Source organism: Hyperoodon ampullatus (assembly GCF_949752795.1).
Source record: "Hyperoodon ampullatus genome assembly, chromosome: 2".
NCBI classification, from domain to species: Eukaryota; Metazoa; Chordata; class Mammalia; order Artiodactyla; family Ziphiidae; genus Hyperoodon; species Hyperoodon ampullatus.
Window position 1 is genome coordinate 176,618,795 of NC_136915.1, and position 18,868 is coordinate 176,637,662.

The window sequence follows — 18,868 nt, forward strand, 5'->3', positions numbered from 1 at the left end:
GAAGGACATTCAGGGTTTCCCTTAGCATTTGCTAATGATGAACTCTCTCTGCTTTTTCTCTTTTTGGTCTGTTTTATTTCATCTTCATTTTTGAAACCAAAGTTTTGTATATACAATTTTAGTTTAACAGTTCATTTCCTTTGACACATCGAAGATACCATTTCCATTCCTTTGAAAGTTACCTTTTTTTTTCCCTAGCTGCTTTTAAAAAGATTTTTTCTAAAAAAAAAAAAAAAAAAAAAAGCATAATGAAAAAGGGGGCTTCCCTGGTGGCACAGTGGTTGAGAGCCCACCTGCCGATGCAGGGGACACGGGTTCGTGCCCCGGTCTGGGAAGATCCCACATGCCGCGGAGCCGCTAGGCCCGTGAGCCATGGCCGCTGAGCCTGCGCGTCCAGAGGCTGTGCTCTGCAACGGGAGAGGCCACACCAGTGAGAGGCCCGCATACCACAAAAAAAAAAAAAAAAAGGGCAGAAGACCTGAATACACATTTTTACAAAGAAGATATACAGATGGCCAACAGGTATATGAAAATGAGCTCAACATCATTAATCAACAGGGAAATGCAAATCAAAACCATGATATATCACCTCACACCTGTTAGAATGGCTATTATCAAAAGCCTGTCTCTTGATAGGAAGTACAGGCAAGGATATTGAGAAAAGGGAACCCTTGTACACTCTTGGTGGGTATGTAAATTGCTGCAGCAACTATGGAAAATAGTATGAAGTTTCCTCAAGAAATTAGAAATAGAACTACCATATGATCCAGTAATGTCACTTCAGGTATATATCCAAAGGAAACAAAATCACTGTTTCAAAGAGATATTTGCATTGTCATGTTTATTGCAGGATTATTCACAATAGCCAAGACATAGACACAGTTTGTGTCTAACAACGGACAATGGATTAGGAAAATGTGATACATACACACACAAAGGAGTATTATTCAACCATAAAAAAGAAAGAGATCCTGTCATGTTGTGGCAACATGGATGGACCTTGAAGGCATTATGCTAAGTGACATAAGTCAGACTGAGAAAGACAAATACTGTGTGATCTCACTTATATGTGGAATCTAAAAAACTAGAACTTAGATCAGTGAATAGATTGATGGTTGCCAGAGATGGTGGGTTTGGCATGGGGAAAATAAGTGAAGGTGGTCAAAAGGTACAGACTTCCAGTTATAAGATGAATAAGTTCTGGGGAATTGTGTACAGCATGGTGACTATAGTTAATACTGTGTTGTATGTTTGAAAGTTGCTAAGAGAGTTCTTAAAAGTTCTCATCACAAAAAAAAAATGTGTGACTGTTAAGTGATGCATGTTCACTAAACACATTGTGGTAATCATTTTACAATATATACATATATATAAAATCATTGTGTTGTACACCTTAAACTAATATTATATGACAATTACATCTCAATAAAACTGGCAAAAAATAGACACTATGTATTCATCGATTCAGAAAAAATTATACATGGTTCTTTTAATGTTGTATCCTCCATAAGCCCTATAAGGTATAATTTGCAGCACTATTAGTAGTGGATTGAACATTAAAACAACATTACATTTCAAATGCTATTAAAAATCAAAATAAAATATATACTATTTAATCTGCAAGCAAAATATTTCCTTTTAATAACCACTTCATCATGAGAGTGGGAAAGAGAACTCTGTGTCATCGTCTGTTACATCACTACTCAATGTTGGGATTATATATCAACATCTTACAACCCTTTTAGAATTTGGATTCCATGAGAGGGGGTTTCAGGTCTCTTCATTTTCAATCAATTACATATGCGAGCAACCACATCCAAAGGTCTTACCTAAGCATGATTCTGACTACTCTATTCATTGTTTTCTATACCCAGTCTATTTTCTACCTTTACCCCAACTTAATGGAGGCCACCAGGAGGCCATCTGAAACAACAGATTTGGTGGCAAGGCAACACCTCAATCTGATTACCTTTGTTGTTGACCTGGCTCCTGTCTAGAAGAAAGCATTTAATGTGAGGCTCCTGAGAAAAACCTAAGGCCATGGTCTTATCTTCTGATGTTTGGGAGAAAGAAATAGCTAACACTTTAAAAACTATGAGAGCCCAATTTAGTGGACTCTCAATTTAGATTGTAGGCTTAAAGTAGAGAGATCCTCCTTTACCAGAGTGATTATTTTTCATCTTTGCTTACAAACTAGTTTTGTTTTGTTTTTTTTAAATCAAAGTTCATCTCTCTTTTATAGGACTTCAGTAAAAGTGGCAAAAAATCTACACCAAATTTCTGGCCACTTTTCCTAGAGCTACATGCTTGGTAAGCATGTGGTCTGCTTCCAAGGTATCACAGGTAACAGTTTTGCCAAGTGGTTAGCCATGGCATAACAAGGGTCATCAGCATTCAAGTCTTTAACTTGCGTCATTACTGCCACAATCTGACTTTTAAGTCAGTGTCAGGTATTTTAGGATTTTTTTCATGTCACTGCCTTATTTATAGGTACTAAAATCTATATTAATTATGATGCAAGTTCTGTCTGCTCTAGCAAAGATACAAATATAACAATGGCTTTTAAAAGGTGGAATTTTATTCTTCTCTTACATAACAGTCCAGGGCTTATACGTAAGCTCCACAGTATTAGGAACCTAGGCTTGGCTTCTTTTATCTTTTTTCTGCTATCCTCAAATGCACTTTCCATATCTAGGTCCCAGGTGGTTATTTTTAGGTCCCTGGGACTCCCTGAGCCTCAGTCCCACTTATCAGCAGGCCTAAATACCAGCTCCAGGAACCCTGGGCCCTGTAGCCAGAGACCAAGAGGTCTGGCATTGCCCACCAGAGGGCCAGCATGTGACCAGCCTCACACACCAGTTGGCTGGCATCAGAGCCAGGACCACTGCAGTCCCACAGCCTGCCATGGCAGGACCCAGACCACCCGCCAGTGGGCCAACACCAGTCCTAAGACACATTGGGCCCCTCAGCCAGCTGTGTCAGGTACCAACCCTGCCTGCCAGCAGGCCAACACCAGCTCTGGGACACTTTGGGCCCTTCAGCCAGCAGCCCCAGGATCCAGTCCCACCTACCATCAGGCTGACACCAGCTTCAAGTCCCCCAGGACTCTACAGCCAGCCACCTTGTGACCCCAACCCATCAACCAGTGGCCAGCAACCTCTACACAAGGCAGGGACTGCCTGGCAACCAACCAGGCCAGCAGCCAGCCACGCCTACTGGACCACCCACAGTAGTCAGCTCATCACAACATAAGGATTCATGCAGCCCACATAGGGAGCACCCTTAGACAATACAGCTCTGGTGACCAGGGGCAGGCTCTGCTGGGATACACAGGACATCTCCTACAAAAGGCCACTTCTCCAAAGTCAGGAAATGTAACAAACCTACCAAACACACAGAGAGAAAAAGACAGAGAACATATTTGAAGACATAATAGCTGAAAACTTCCCTAACTTGGGAAAGGAAACAGACATCCAGGTCCAGGAAGCAGAGAGAGTCCCAAACAGGATTAACACAAATAGGACCACATCAAGACACATGTAATAAGAACAGTAAAAATTAAAGACAAAGAGACTATTAAAAGCAGCAAGGGGAAAGCAACAAGTTACGTACAAGGCTACAAGGCTATCAGCTAACTTTCAGCAGAAACTCTGCAGGCCAGAAGGTAGTGGCATGATATAATTAAAGTGATAAAAGGGAAAAACAGGAATAATCTACTTGGTAAGGCTTTCATTCAGATTTGATGGACAGATCATAAGTTTTACATACAAGCAAAAGCTAAAAGAGTTCACCACTACCAAACCAGCTTTACAAGAAACATTAAAGAGACTTCTCTAAGTGACAAAGACCACAACTAGAAACATGAAAATTACAAAAGACAACATGTCAAATCAGTGGGAAAAACTGATCTAGAAAAAAAAAAAAAGATCATATGGGAATAAAATGAAATTGAATATTTCCTGATTCACACCAAATATACAAACAAAACAAAACAAAAATTTAAATCCAGTGTAATTAAGTACTTAAATGTCAAAATTAAAACTTTAAAATATATTCGAGTATTTTTCTGGTTTGGGGGAAAGGAAAGATTTATAAACAAGAGCACAATATAAAAGTCTATAAACTGAATTGCATTAAAATACTTTTTTGATAAAACCTCACATTTAATAAAGACAAGCTGTATACTGTGAGATGATATCTGAAAAATATATGTGGTACATAGTCGCCAAAGATAACCACCATTAATTCCTTCCCTTCTTGTACATGCATGCCTCTCTACTCATCACAAAATGGAGTCTGTTTCTCCTCCTCTTGAATGTGAGTTGATCTTAGTGACTTCTTTTGACCAACAGAATGCTGTCAAAATAACTTTATGCCAGTTCCAAGCCTAGCCCTTAAGAGCTGTCAACTACAAATTGCCACTTGCCATGGGCACTCGCCATCTACCTCTACAAGGATTAAATCAGGTGCCGCTGCAGCCACTGAACTTCAACACCTCCTGAAGGAATTCAGGGTGGAGATCAGGAGTGAGACACTCTGTGCTCTGAGAAAAACTGGCAGAGCAGGTCTTCACATAGATATTTTCAGGAGCTGATTTTAGGAGCCCAATTCTTGCATCTCCTCATATCTAGAAAAGCACTAAATTCCTTCATGGTGACATCTGCACGTCGTGACTAGCAGAAATCTTCTGCAAAAAAATATGTGCTTGATTGCATATACTCCCCCTTAACCAAAATCACATGTATACTGACCTTCCCCCCTACTTCTTTGGAAGACTTTCTCAGAGCTATCTGAAATGCTACCTCCCTGGCTATAGTCTTCATTTTGCCCCAAATAAAATTTAACTCGCAACTGTCACATTGTACATTTTTTTACATCGACAGAGCCCTGCCAGCTTCCACTTTCCCCCTTGAAGCCAACAACTGTGTAAGAAATCCAACTACCCTGCTGAGACAACCGTGCTCCAAGTCAGCCACGTGGAAAAGCTCTGAAGTGCCAGACATGAGTGAAGACATTTTGAACCTTCCAGCCGAGCCCAGCCATCAAATAAATGTAGTCAATTGAGTGACCCAGGGCCACATGAAGCAGCAAAAACACCCAGCTCAGCCTAGAGCCTAGAGAAATAATAAATCATTCTTGATTTAAGCCACTGAATTTTAGAGTGGTTTGTTAAACAGCAATAGATAACTGAAGTGACACCTAACATACATATCACAAAGGATTAGTCTCAAGAATCTAAAAAGAACTCCAGCTGCCTGCTGGGAACCCTCGCTGCACTCTCTCTTCAGCCAAGGAGCTGCTCATCCGCCAGTGATTGGGAAGGTAAAAGAAAGGTCGGAGGAGGAAAAGGAGGCAGGGAAGAAGTCTCAGCGGCTGTGTGACTCCAAAAATTTTGTCTCCCACAGGCCCCTGTTGAGGCTTCACTTGGTGGCATTGTCAGTGCGGTCGTGGAGCATCGTGGGTGGGAGGGAGATTTGGTCTCGCAACTCCGAAGGATGGCGGACGGTTTCCGGGATGAGCTCTTCAGCGTGTTTGAGGACGACTCGACCACTGCGCCAGCAGCCAAAAAAAACAAGGAAAATGAGAAGGGGAAATGGAAGGGGCTGCCAGGGGCTGCGGAAAAGGCTGGAAAACGTTTTGATGGTAAAGTACAATGAGTCAACTAATATTGGAAAAAAAAGAGAGATGCAGACTTCGAGGGCACAGATGAACCCATTTTCGGAAAGAAGCCCAGGGTAGAAGAGTCAATAACTGAAGAATTAAGTTTGTCAGACTTGATGCCCAGAGTCAAGGTACAATCAGTTGAAATTGTAGAATGGTGTACACATGAGGTTGCACTTCCTGCAGATGAAGATTATCTACCACTTAAACCTCGAGTTGTTAAATCTGTAAAGGAATACCCATCCATTCTTGATGCTTTTCAAAGAGAAGCCATTCAGTGTGTTGATAATAATCAGTCTGTTTTAATATCTGTACATGCATCAGCAGGAAAAACTGTATGTGCTGAATATGCCATTGCATTGGCCTTAAGGGAGAAACAGCGTGTAATATTTACTAGCCCAATTAAGGCCCTGAGTAAGATATACCGTGAAATGTATGAAGAATTTCAAGATGTTGGTCTGATGACTAGAGGTGTTACTATTTATCCTACAGCATCTTGTCTTGCTGTGACCACAGAGATTTTGAGAGGTTTGCTGTACAGAGGTTCTGAAGTTATGTGCGAGAAGTTGCTTGGGTCATATTTGATGAAATTCATTACATAAGAGATTCAGAATGTGGTATCGTATGGGAAGATACTATTATTTTGCTTCCTGATGATGTTCACTCTGTCTTTTTTTCGGCTACTATTCCAAATGCCCGACAGTTTGTTGAGTGGATTTGCCACTTACATAAACAGCCTGGACATGTAATTTACACAGATTATCTGCCTACTCCATTACAGCACTACATTTTTCCAGCAGGGGGAGATGGTCTGCACCTTGTAGTTGATGAAAATGGTGACTTCACAGAAGATGATGCAAGTACTTCGAGATGCTGATTTGGCAAAAGGAGATCAGAAGGGGTGAAAAACAGGAACAAAAGGACCATCAAATATGTTCAAGATTGTGAAGATGATTATGGAAAGAAATTTTCAACCCGTAATTATTTTCAGTTTTCGAAAGAAAGATTATGAACCATATGCACTTCAAATGACCAAATTAGATTTCAACCCAGATGAAGAAAAGAAGGTGGTTGAAGAAGTATTCAGTAATGCAATTGACTGATTGTCAGATGAAGATAAAAAGCTCCCTCAGGTTGAACATGTACTTCCTCTCTTGAAGTGAGGGATTGGTATTCACCATGGTGGTTTACTTCCTATTTTGAAAGAAACTATAGGGCTTCCCTGGTGGCGCAGTGGTTGAGAGTCCGCCTGCCGATGCAGGGGACGCAGGTTCGTGCCCCGGTCCGGGAAGATCCCACATGCCGCGGAGCGGCTGGGCCCGTGAGCCATGGCCGCTGAGCCTGTGCGTCCGGAGCCTGTGCTCCGCAACGGGAGAGGCCACAACAGTGAGGGGCCCGCGTACCACAAAAAAAAAAAAAGAAAGAAACCATAGAAATTCTCTTTCCCGAAGGATTGATAAAGGCCTTTTTTGCCACTGAAACTTTTGCTATGGATATTAACATGCCAGCTAGAACTGTTTTATTTATGAGTGCCCAAAAATTTGATGGGAAGGATTTCTGATGGATTTCCTCTGGTGAATACAGTCAGATGTCTGGTTGTGCTGGAAGGAGGGTAATGGATGATAGAGGAATTGTAATTCTCATGGTAGATGAAAAGATGAGCCCAATGATTGGAAAACAACTACTTAAGGGCTCAGCTGATCCTCTAAATAGTGCTTTCCATTTGACCTACAACATGGTTTTGAACTTACTACAAGTAGAAGAAATTAATCCTGAGTACATGTTGGAAAAATCCTTCTACCAGTTTCAGCATTATAGAGCAACTCCAGGAGTAGTAGAGAAGGTAAAGAACTCAGAAAAACACTATAATAAAACAGTAATACCAGAGGAAGAAAGTGTAGTCATCTATTACAAGATTAGACAACAGCTTGCCAAACTGGGTAAACTGAAGAATATATTCACAAACCAAAATATTGCTTACCATTTCTATGACCAGGTCATTTGGTAAAGGTAAAGAATGAAGGAGATGATTTTGGCTGGAGTGTAGTGGTGAATTTCTCAAAAAAATCAAATGCTAAGCCTAATCCTGGTGAACTTGATCCTTTATATGTAGTAGAAGTACTTCTGCGCTGTAGCAAAGAGAGCTTGAAAAATTCAGCTACTGAGACTGCAAAACCAGCTAAACCTGATGTGAAAGGAAAGATGCAGGTTGTTCCAGTTTTGGTGCATCTCCTGTCTGCTATCAGCAGTGTCAGGCTTTACAGTCCTAAAGACCTTCGACCATTGGACAATAGACAGTGTCTTAAAATCAACACTGGAAGTTCAGAAACGTTTTCCTGATAGTGTTCCCTTATTAGATTCTATTGATGACATGGGCATTCAAGATCAAGGACTGAAAAAACGTCATCCAGAAAGTAGAGCCTTTTGAGCATAGAATGTATGCTCATCCACTTCACAATGATCCAAATTTGGAAACTATGTATACACTTCATGAAAAAAAAAGCACAGATTGCAATCGACTTCAAATCTGCAAAGTGAGAACGAAAGAAAGCAAGAACTGTCCTACAAATCAATGAATTCAAATGTCGCAAATGTGTTTTAAGGAGGTTGGGATTTGCTACGTACATCTTCTCATGTCACAGAGATGAAACGATGAGTGGCTTGTGAAATAAGCAGTGCTGATGAGCTCCTTCTAACTGAGATGATGTTTAATGGTCTTTTCAGTGACATATATGCAGAACAGTCAACCTAAGCCGCTTTGTGTTTCAAGAGAATTCTAGTGATATGCCCAAATTAACAGAGCAGTTAGCAGGACCACTTCGTCAAATGCAGGAATGTGCTAAAAGAATTGCAAAAGTTTCAGCAGAAGCCAAATTGGAAATTGATGAGGAGACTTACCTAAGCTCATTTAAACCTCACTTAATGGATGTAGTATATACCTGAGCAGCTAGAACTACATTTGCCCATATCTGCAAAATGACGGATGTCTTTGAAGGCAGCATAATTCATTGTATGAGGCACCTGGAAGAACTACTTCGACAAATGTGTCAAGCAGCAAAAGCCATTGGAAACACTGAGCTGGAAAATAACTTTGTAGAAGGAATCGCCAAAATCAAGAGAGATATTGTGTTTGCTGCCAGCCTCTACTTATAAAGAGTCAGCTAAAGGAACGTGGAATTTTAAATTGTTCACCACCTGTCTGATTACAGTTGACTACAAATGCAAAAAGTAAAACAATAAAAATAAAAATAACTCCAGAGAGTAAATCCACTAAAAAAGGACTAAAACAGTTACACAGATAGGCAAATGACATGTACAGGCATTTCACAGAGGAAGAAATAAACATAAGAAGAGAAGTTCAATATCATTACTAATCAGAATCATGCAAATTAAGATCACAAGTTAACCATTCTGTAAGTCAACTGGCAAAAGATAAGAAGTCTGACAGCATCAAGCAGAGAGGATGTACATCAGTAATATCTCTTATATGGCTGGTAGGAGTGTATAACCACTTCAGAAAAGTTTGCCATCTTCTTTAAAAACTGAACATCAGCGTACCCTATAAATAAGCAACTACATTCAGATATACCTACATACACAAAAAAACTTTTCCACATGTGCAACAGAAGAGACACGCATAAGACCTTCCACAGTAGCTTTGTGTGTAATATCTGAAAGCTGGAAACAACACTAAAAGCCCATCAGTAAGAGAGTAAACAAATTATGATCTAGTAATACAATGAAATTTTATACTACACTGAAAATACAAGATTAATCTTGGTAAAATATCATTGAGGGGAATTATTAGAAAACTCATTCAGAATATTATTCTTTTTTGTAACTTCAAAAACAATTAAGCTTAACAATATACTGTGTAGACATGCATATGTGTGATTAAAAATTTTTTTTAATACTGCAAGATAATGTGAAAGGAACTAAATCAGGAATGATGGAGACCTGAGGACCTCCATGCTCACTGCCCTTGCTGAACTCCTGCTGAACACTCTAAAATAAAACTGCTGAACAGTTGCTGAGTTGCCAAAATAATGCTGAGAACTGGACTTTTTCTGAACTAAAGAAAACATACCTTTCCCTAGTAACAGATGAGATCTGCTCAATAACCCAATCATATATATAGAACAGATGTGTCCTCCAATTCAAATTGTTGGTAAACAATTTGTTTAAACATGCAGGAACTTCCCCTTTTTTCCCATAAAAATCCCTACCCATTTTCCTCCAGTGGGACACTCTTCTGGCTTCCTCCAAGTCTGTGATCCCCCAGTTGCAATTCTAAGACTCCCAAATAAACTGCCTTTTTGCCTCTTGACAGTTTGTGGTCCTTCCGGTTGACAATAATAAACACAAAATTCATGGGAAGGTATAGGAGGCAAGGAGATAAAATAAGGGAGATATTTGTAGACAAAAGTTGCTAATATCCTAATTCTTGTCTTATGTGGTGAATTTTCAGGTGTTTGTTTTATAATGTGAACATATAATTTATTAGTTTTAAAAGGCCCATGCAAGGATCAGTGATGACAGGGTTTCATCAGTACAGTACAGTACAATACAATCAATCTGGTGCATATGAATGTCCTACCCATTCTGTCAAAAAAGAGGCCACAAGTTTATCAGTTTACTGGTTTGTTAGAAAAGTTGCCAGAAGACAATAGATTAATATCTTAAAAATGCTGAGAAAAAAAAAACAACTGCCCCTCAAGAAGTTTAAAGTATTGTTCAACATATAAAAAGATTGAAATTATCATCCACGGACCCTCACTAATAGAACAATTAAGGATGTACTTCAGCACAAAGAAAAGTGACACAGAGATGAGGTATGAAAAAATACTAATAATAGTGTAGACTTATACAGGGTGGTAGACTAAACAATGGCTTCCCCAAAGATGTCCACATCCTAACCCCCAGAACCTGTGAAAATGCTACCTTACATGGTAAGAGGGACTTTGCAGATGTGATTAAATTAAAATCTCAAAATGGGGAGATTATCCTGGATTATCCAGTGGGCCCAACATAATCAGAAGGATCCACCTAAGAGGGTGACAGGAGGATCAAAGTCAGAGAAAGAAGACGTGAGGATGGAAGCCGGGGTCAGAAGAGAGAAGATGCAATGCTGCTGGCTTTAAAGATAAGAGAAAGGACTACAAGCCAAGGAATGAAGGCAACCTCTGGGAGGTGAAAAAGGTAGGGAAATGGATTCTCCCCGAGAACCTCCAAAAGGAACGCAGCACACACATTTTAGACTTCTGACCTCCAGCACTGTAAGATAATAAAATTTGTGTTGCTTTGAGCCACTAAATTTGTGGTAATTCCAGTAACAATAGGAAACAAATACATAGTTACATATATTCACTTATTAAATCCTCACAAAGTCTCTCTGAGTTAGGCACTAGTCTTAAACCCACTTTACATGAGTAAACTGGTATTATACTCACTCTACATGGGGAAATGAAAGTACAGAAAAATGGTGCACATGGGTGCAAATCCAGGGTCCACACCTTTAACCATCATAAAAGTGGTCTTTTAAAAGAAATAACACTGTATTAGAAAAGATTACCCCCCAAAATTTTTTTAAATATGTATTATGTCAGTAAACATAATGAACAATTACATTTTAAAAGTTAAAATTAAAATACTAAAACAATAACACAGTTGGGTGGGAAGAAGTTCAATGAGTATTGTACATAAGATCCTTGTTACAGGCAACAGAAGCAAATACTAAAAAAATTACTGACTTTGTCAGAAAAATCTATGGACAAATATGTGTTAAGGGTACACACTAAAATAACATAATCTATGGGACCTAAACAGAGGTGGAAAAATAAATACTACATAGAATGATTGACTGATAGATAGACAGACAGGAAGGGTATAGATGACACAGAAAATTCTATCAATCCAACAGAAGACAGAAGTGTGGTATACAGAAAACACAAAAGAGAAGTAAATTTGGCCTGTTTCTTCAGTAATCACAATAATACAAGTGGATTCATCCCATTTATTTAAAGACAGATTGAACAATCAAACTAGACGATGTACGTTGCTTACAAAATACATCCATAAAACAAAACCATATCAAAAAGTTAAAAATAAAGAAATAGATGCTGGTGAGAATAGAAAATGGTGCAGTTGCTATGGAAAACAGTCATGGCAATTCCTCAAGAAATTAAACAGAGAATTACCACATGATCCAGCAATTCCACTTCTAGGTATATATACCAAAAGACTCAAAAGCAGTGATTCAAACAGATATTTGTACACCAATGGTCACAGCAGCATTATTCATAAAAGCCAACAGGTAAAAACAACTCAAATGTCCATGCACAGATAAATGGTTAAAGAAAATGTGGTATATACATACAATGGAATATTATTCAGCCTTAAAAATGATATTCTGACACATACTACAACATGGATGAACCTGGAAGACATCATGCTAGGTAAAATAACCCAAACACAAAGGACAAATATTGTATAATTCCACTTGAATGAGGTTCCTAGAATAGTCAAATTCATGGATACAGAGTAGAACAGTGGTTATCAGGAGCTGGAGGGAGGCACTAATGAGGAGTTATTGTTTAATAAGCACGGAATTTCAGTTTGGGATGATGAAAGTTGTGGAGATAGATTGTGGTAATGGTCACACAACAATGTGAATGTACTTAATGCCACTGAAATGTACACTTAAAAATGTTATGTTACGCATATTTTACCACAATTAAAAAAAAAAACAAGAAGAAACAGAAAACACCATACCATGCCAATGGCAATCAAAAGAAAACTGGTGTAACAATATTCTATCAGACAAAATAGAGTTTAAAGGAAAAGCATTAATAAGGAGAAATTGAGACTCAACATAATAATAGAAGGGACAATCCATCAAAAAGCTACAATACTTGTAACTTTCATGTGCCTAGGATTGCCTCAAAATGTACGAAGCAAAACCTGACAGAATTACACAAAACTTGACATTTCACAAAAACAGTCATAGTGAGATATTTTAACACACCTATCTGTGATTTATAGATCAAGTGAACAAATAAAGTAGAATGTATACACAAGATTTGACCCTCAAAATGAACAGGCTTGACCTAATAGATATATAGAGAGCCCTGTACATAATAAATAAGGAATTTACTTTCTTTTCGAATCACATAAAGTATTTATAAAAATCGACCACATCCTAGGTAACCAAAGACAACACATTTCAAAGAAACAATATTATGCAGACCACATTTTGTAATATAGTGCAAATAAATAAGTCAACAATAAAAATATATTTTTTAAAACCGTCTAGTTTGGAAAGTTGAAATAGCATTCCTAAATAAACCATAGATTAAAAAGAAAATAAAAATGGAAATTACTCTCCAGTTAGAACCATCCGAAAATTAAAATATCACGTATTCAAAGTCGGTGGACTTACTTCACTCTGTATAATACACTCTAGGTCCATCCACATCTCTACAAATGACCCAATTTCATTTCTTCTTATGGCTGAGTAATATTCTATTTATATATATGAACCAGATCCATTCATGTGTCGATGGACATTTAGGTTGTCATACAGAGTGAAGTAAGTCAGAAAGAGAAAAGCAAATATCGTATATTAACGCATATATGTGGAATCTAGCAAAATGGTACAGATGAACCTACTTGCAGGGCAGGAATAGAAATGCAGACATAGAGAATGGACGTGTGGACACTGTGGGAGGGAAGGGGAGGGTGGGATGAACTGGGAGATTAGGTTTGACATAAATACACTATCATGTGTGAAATAGCTAGCTAGTGGGACCCTGCTGTATAGCTCAGGGAGCTCAGCTCAGCACTCTGTGATGACCTAGATGGGTGGGATGGGGTGGGGAGGGAAGTCCAAGAGGGAGGGGATATATGTATACATATAGCTGATCCACTTCATTGTACAGCAGAAACTAACACAACATTGTAAAGCAATTATAGTCCAATAAAAAAAAAGTTGGTGGTTGCAGCTTTAGCAGTTCTTAGAACTTAGAAATTAAAATTTAGAAGAGCATTAAATGCATTTAGTATTTTAAAGATTGAAAATAAAGTATTCAATAAAGAAGCTAGAAAATGAACAAGCTCAAAGGAGGAGAAATTAATAGAAAACAATCAACATCAATAAAACTGCTGAAAGCCGATGAAGGAAAAAAAAGAAACAGTACACAGAAGGCTCTCACTTACCCCCAAAAAAGTAAAATACACCAGGCCAGAAGAGTTTTACAGGTGAGTTTTATCAAACATGCAACAGAAAATCCTTATAATATACAAACTCTTCAGAAATAAAGAAGGAAAGCCACTGAACTCCTTTCTTGAAACTAAAATAGCAATGATTCCCAAACCAGACGAGTACCGTATATTGCACCAAAAAAATTATGGACAATAACTTATGAACATAAACGCAAATATCCTAAATAAATTATTAGCTAATAAAATCCAACAATGTGTCAATGTGCATATGTGATACATACACATATACATGTACATATCTTAGTGGAGTTCATCCCATGAATGCAAATTCAATACCTATGAATGTTATTAATGTAATTCAATATATTAACTTCTTCAAAGATAATGGCTACCTACATAAAATCACATATATACTCATCTATACTTGTGTCATGTGTCTACACATATGTGTTATGTATATTTTATGCAATAAATGGTGGCAACTTTTTTTAAGGAGTTCATTAAGGAGTTCATTACTCACTTACTGGGGGAAAAAACGCCAAACTCTCATTGAGGTGGGAATAGAAAAGAGCTCACTGACAAGGAGCAACCAACAAGCCCTGTGCCAGGAAGGCAAACTCCTGGAGGGCAGGGCCAGCTGTCCGACTCGTGCCTGGGCAGCACGGTTGCTCAACCACTACCTGCGGCGCGTATACTGAAGGCGGTATTCAGAGGCACGGAGCTGGGGAACTTCGAGGCCCTCCGTTTCCAGGCAGCCCAGCAAACCAACGGTCAGTGGCCGTCTCGGCCCCTCGCCCGGGGTGTGTAAGGGGAGGGGGGCGTCCCCGAGGCCCTTACCTGCTGCGCTGTGGCCCGATGGCCACCTGGGCCCGTCTTAGGGCTCAGCGGCGAAGGTTCGGCCTGCACACGCTGGAAAGCGCCAGGCGAGGACGACCCTGAGGGACGGAGGAGGGACGGCCACACTGCGCCCGGCCCCTACCCTTCACTGCTGTAACCACCCCACCAAGCCCCCAGCCGCCCGAGCCGCCTCAACCCCGACCTGCAAACTCCAGGCCTGCAAACTCCAGGTCCGCTCGGCCGATGGCTTCGGAGGGCGGGGTTTCAAGGCCCGCGCTATGGATGCTGGGGGCATGGGGCGGGGCCAGGGCACGAATTGAACCTGCTGACGAGGAGGTGGCCGGCTCCTTCAGTAGGGCGTCGTCAAAGCCCCAAAGGGTATCATGACACTGACCGTACAGGAAGAGGGGTGGGGGCAGAAATATGCACTAAAGGCAGATCTGATATCTTGCACAAGTTAAAGACCCCAGCCTAACATAGCTACCACTTGCACAAGAAAAACAGGGACTTTGCAGAAAGAGTGCCTCTGGGGACCTTTGAAAGGAACGACTTATGTTTAATCTTTTTTTTTTTTTTTTTTTTTTTGCGGTACGCGGGCCTTTCACTGTTGTGGCCTCTCCCGTTGCGGAGCACGGGCTCCGGACGCGCAGGCTCAGCGGCCATGGCTCACGGGCACAGCTGCTCCACGGCCTATGGGATCTTCCCAGACCGACGCACGAACCCGTGGTCCCCTGCATCGGCAGGCAGACTCTCAACCACTGCGCCACCAGGGAAGCCCTGTTTAATCTTTTCGCAACCTGTGGGCATAAACTTATCACTTAAAAGTCTCAGTTATGAGTAAAAGGTTATATATGGAAATATAATATGAATATAAGAGTTTGTGGACTGAAATGCACAAACTGAGAGCTGTGAGTTAAGTTTTACTTGGGGCCTTATAAGGACTGTGGCCCAGGACACAGCCTCTCAGATGGCTCTGAGGAACTGCTTGGCAGATTATGGGGGCCTGGGGGAGGGCATATATATGTGATTTTGCTAAAGGTGGATACATGCAGTGAAGCACACATTTTGGCAGAGGCTTGCTGCTAGTCACAAGGAGCGGATGTCTCTGTTAATGATTTTAGTGCTTTTCTAGATGTGAGAAGATGCAAGGAATTGGGCTCATAAAATCTCCTGAAAATATCCAGCTATCTGAAGGCCTCTTCTGCCAGTTTGTCCCAGCGCACAGAGTGCCTCATTCCTGATCTCCCCCCTGAACTCCTTTCAGGGGGTGTTGAAGGTCAGCGACGGCTCCATTCTTGTAGAACCAGAGGGTGAGCAACAAGTTTTGGTTGGCAAGCTATAGGAATTCTAAGAAATAATTGTATGTTTGTGTGTCTATGTAAAAATACCTTGTTTCTTTTTAAATGTCTTAGTAGGTGAATGTCCTATATGCCACTCACTCAACAACTATTTATCGAGCACTTACTATGTGCCAGGCACTGAGCTAGGCACACAGGACACATGGGTCCCTTTACATTTCTTGGTAGGGGCCACAGAAGAGAAGTAATATAGAGTTTTGTTGGATTCTACTATAGCTAAAACTGTGTTTAATTTAAGAATAAACTTCCCACTTTTTATATGAATAAGCTTGACTATATAACCATTCAGCATGTCACAATAAAATTTGAATATAAATTTAAGTCTGAGAAGCTGTTTGTTAAGAGTTTGAGTGTCAAGGGTGAGGAAAGATATCACTTTAAAAGGGAAAATCATTTTGGAAATAATGTTACCTTATGTGCCAATAATCATTTCTATTTGATAAACTTAGCCAAAAAGTTGAGAGTTATAACTCAGTAAAATACCAGTCAACAAACTGTCTAAAACAAAATAAGATAAACAAAAAAACTATGAGGCTATCTTCTCCACCTGTCTTCTCTGTCTCAACAAATAGCAGCTCGACTGCGGAGTCTTCCTTGACACTTCCCTCTCCCTTACACTCTATCCTAATTCAATTTATTATCAAGTTCTGTGGATTCTATCCCCAAACTATGTTTTGTCGGTCACTTTGCTCCACCTCTACTGTTTTGCCTATAGACAAAGAAATGGTCTTCAAACCAGAACCCCCAGAAGAAGCACAGACTTTCAGGAGTGTGAGGCTAGTGATAGTTTTAAAGGAATCCATTTATAGATCCAGATCTTTATATATACCCTTTGCTGATCGTCATTTGATTTGCCTTTCCTAACCTTTCTTTCGAAATCTTTTTTCACCCACTTTACAAGAAAAGACAAGCCCTCTCCCATCCGGAATTCCACTGTGGTGCTTTCCAGGTGTAAAAACTCTCAAGAACACCGCAGAGCCAATGCAAAAAAAAAAAAAAGAAAAAAAAAATTTAAGGGAAGGAGCACTTCTTTCAATGATTAATTAAAGCATGTATAAGGGCCGGGAGTTCACGTGCACAGTGGCTCGTGGGCTCCAGGGCCCAGCGTGCGCACGGGGGCAGGGCACGCACACCATGTACGCGGGCAATGTGCTGGACAAGGATTCTCCCGTGTACCCCGGCCCTGCCAGAGCCACCAGTCTCGGCCTGGGCCCGCAAGCCTACGGCCTCCCGCCCCCACCCCCGGGGCCCCCGCAGTACCCCAATTTTACGGGCTACTCACATGGAGTGCCCCCTTCTCTGCGCCAAAGGGCGAATAGGCCCCAGCCGCCAGCCTGGCCCCGCTGGCATTCGGGCCCCCTCCGGACTTTAGCGCAGTGCCCGGGCCCCCCGGGGCCTGGCCCTGGTCTCCTGGCGCAGCTCCTCGGCTGCCCAGGCACACCGTCCTCACCCAGAGTGCAAAGCTGGACACCCTGTGAGGGGATGTGGTGCAGCCTGGCGGCCAGAGGCGGCGTTGGCAGTGGTAAGACCTGGACCAAAGACAAATACCGCGTGGTCTGCACTGACCACCCCTGCCAGGAGCTGGAGAAGGAATTCCACTACAGCCCAGCCGTTATGTCACCATGCGGCGGAAATCAGAGCTGGCCGCCCATCTGGGGCTTACTGAACACCAAGTGAAGCTCTGGTTCCAAAGTCGGCGGGCAAAGGAGCGCCAAGTGAACAAGAAGCAGCAGCAGCAGTCACCCCTGCCAACCCATGATGTCACCCCCACTCCAGCTGGGCCACGCCTGGGGGACCTGTGACCCTGCCCCGCCAGCCTCCTGGGCGCCTCCTCCCCCAAAGTGCCTGTCAAGGAGGAGTACCTGCCGTAGCTCCCTGACCAGCCTTGTGGGCTGGGGGCCTTGGGGACTCAGGTGCTGGGAATATGGCTCATGTTGGGGCCCAGGAGGCCTGGTGTAAGTCCCAGCCCTGCCACTGACCTACTAAGTAACCTTGGACAAATCACCCACCCAGCCCCTGCATCCCCTGGGCCCATCAGTGCAGTGAGCCTTCTGGATAAGGACCTTTTCCAGCTCTGGTGTTCTAGGCCTCAGGGGGATTAGGGAGCCTGGGGTGGGAGGTCTTAATCCCCAGGGGGCTAGGGCCACCCAGCTCCTCTTCCATAGGCTCAAAGATGGGAGGCCCCTATAGGGACTAGACTCCTTGGAGAAAGGAGATGGAGCCCAGAGAAGATGGAAGGCTTGCAGACCATGACCTGAGGTTGGGGGGTAGGTAGTGTGAGCTTACACCTGCCTTTTCCTGCAGCCTCACCTCTACCTGCCCCCATTTTAACATGCCTTGAACCCTCTCCAGGATGCAAAGCACAAAGCCCGCAGGATGGGCCTGAGCAAGAGGCTCTGATGACCGTCCATTCCGCACTGCAGAGCCATATCCCCTCACTAGCATTCTCAGTGGGGTCTCCATGTTGCAGGGGAGGCCCCTGAAGGGGGACAGAGGGGCAGAATCCACCCTGCCAAGTTTCTGCTACCTCACCAGGCTGTCCCTCAGGGCCCAGGCCCCAAGGAACCCCCAGAGGACTTTCTCTGGATCGAGCAGACCTCACAGCTGGGCAAGCATTCCACAGAGAGGGGAATCTCTGGGATGCACCTTCAAGAATACATTTTTTTCTCTTTTTTTAAAAAGCATCTATAAACATATATTTTTCTCTATCTTTATTTCTGTGAAGAATGAAGAGTGGTGCTAGAAATGGCAACTATTGGGATGTCCTGGAATCAGATTATTGAGCAATGTGG

At 41.7% G+C, this 18,868-nt stretch overlaps 1 long non-coding RNA gene and 2 pseudogenes across 4 annotated transcripts in view; all 3 read left to right on the forward strand.

The window, feature by feature from the left end:
- The window catches only part of LOC307048609, a 29,816-nt gene extending 24,723 nt beyond the window's left edge, over positions 1–5,093 (forward strand). For both annotated transcript variants that reach the window (XR_013810715.1, XR_013810716.1), the window contains one exon: positions 4,884–5,093. This is a non-coding gene — a long non-coding RNA (uncharacterized lncRNA). The remainder of the gene's footprint in view (positions 1–4,883) is intronic.
- Positions 5,094–5,258: 165 nt separating this feature from the next.
- On the forward strand, positions 5,259–9,988 carry LOC307048806 (exosome RNA helicase MTR4-like; annotated as a pseudogene). Its single transcript, XR_013811541.1, has 3 exons — positions 5,259–5,322; positions 5,406–6,894; positions 7,095–9,988. The product of XR_013811541.1 is annotated as an exosome RNA helicase MTR4-like (transcript).
- Positions 9,989–16,993: 7,005 nt separating this feature from the next.
- On the forward strand, positions 16,994–17,947 carry LOC307048334 (homeobox protein CDX-1-like; annotated as a pseudogene). The gene has a single exon. The product of its transcript is annotated as a homeobox protein CDX-1-like (transcript).
- Positions 17,948–18,868: the final 921 nt, after the last annotated feature.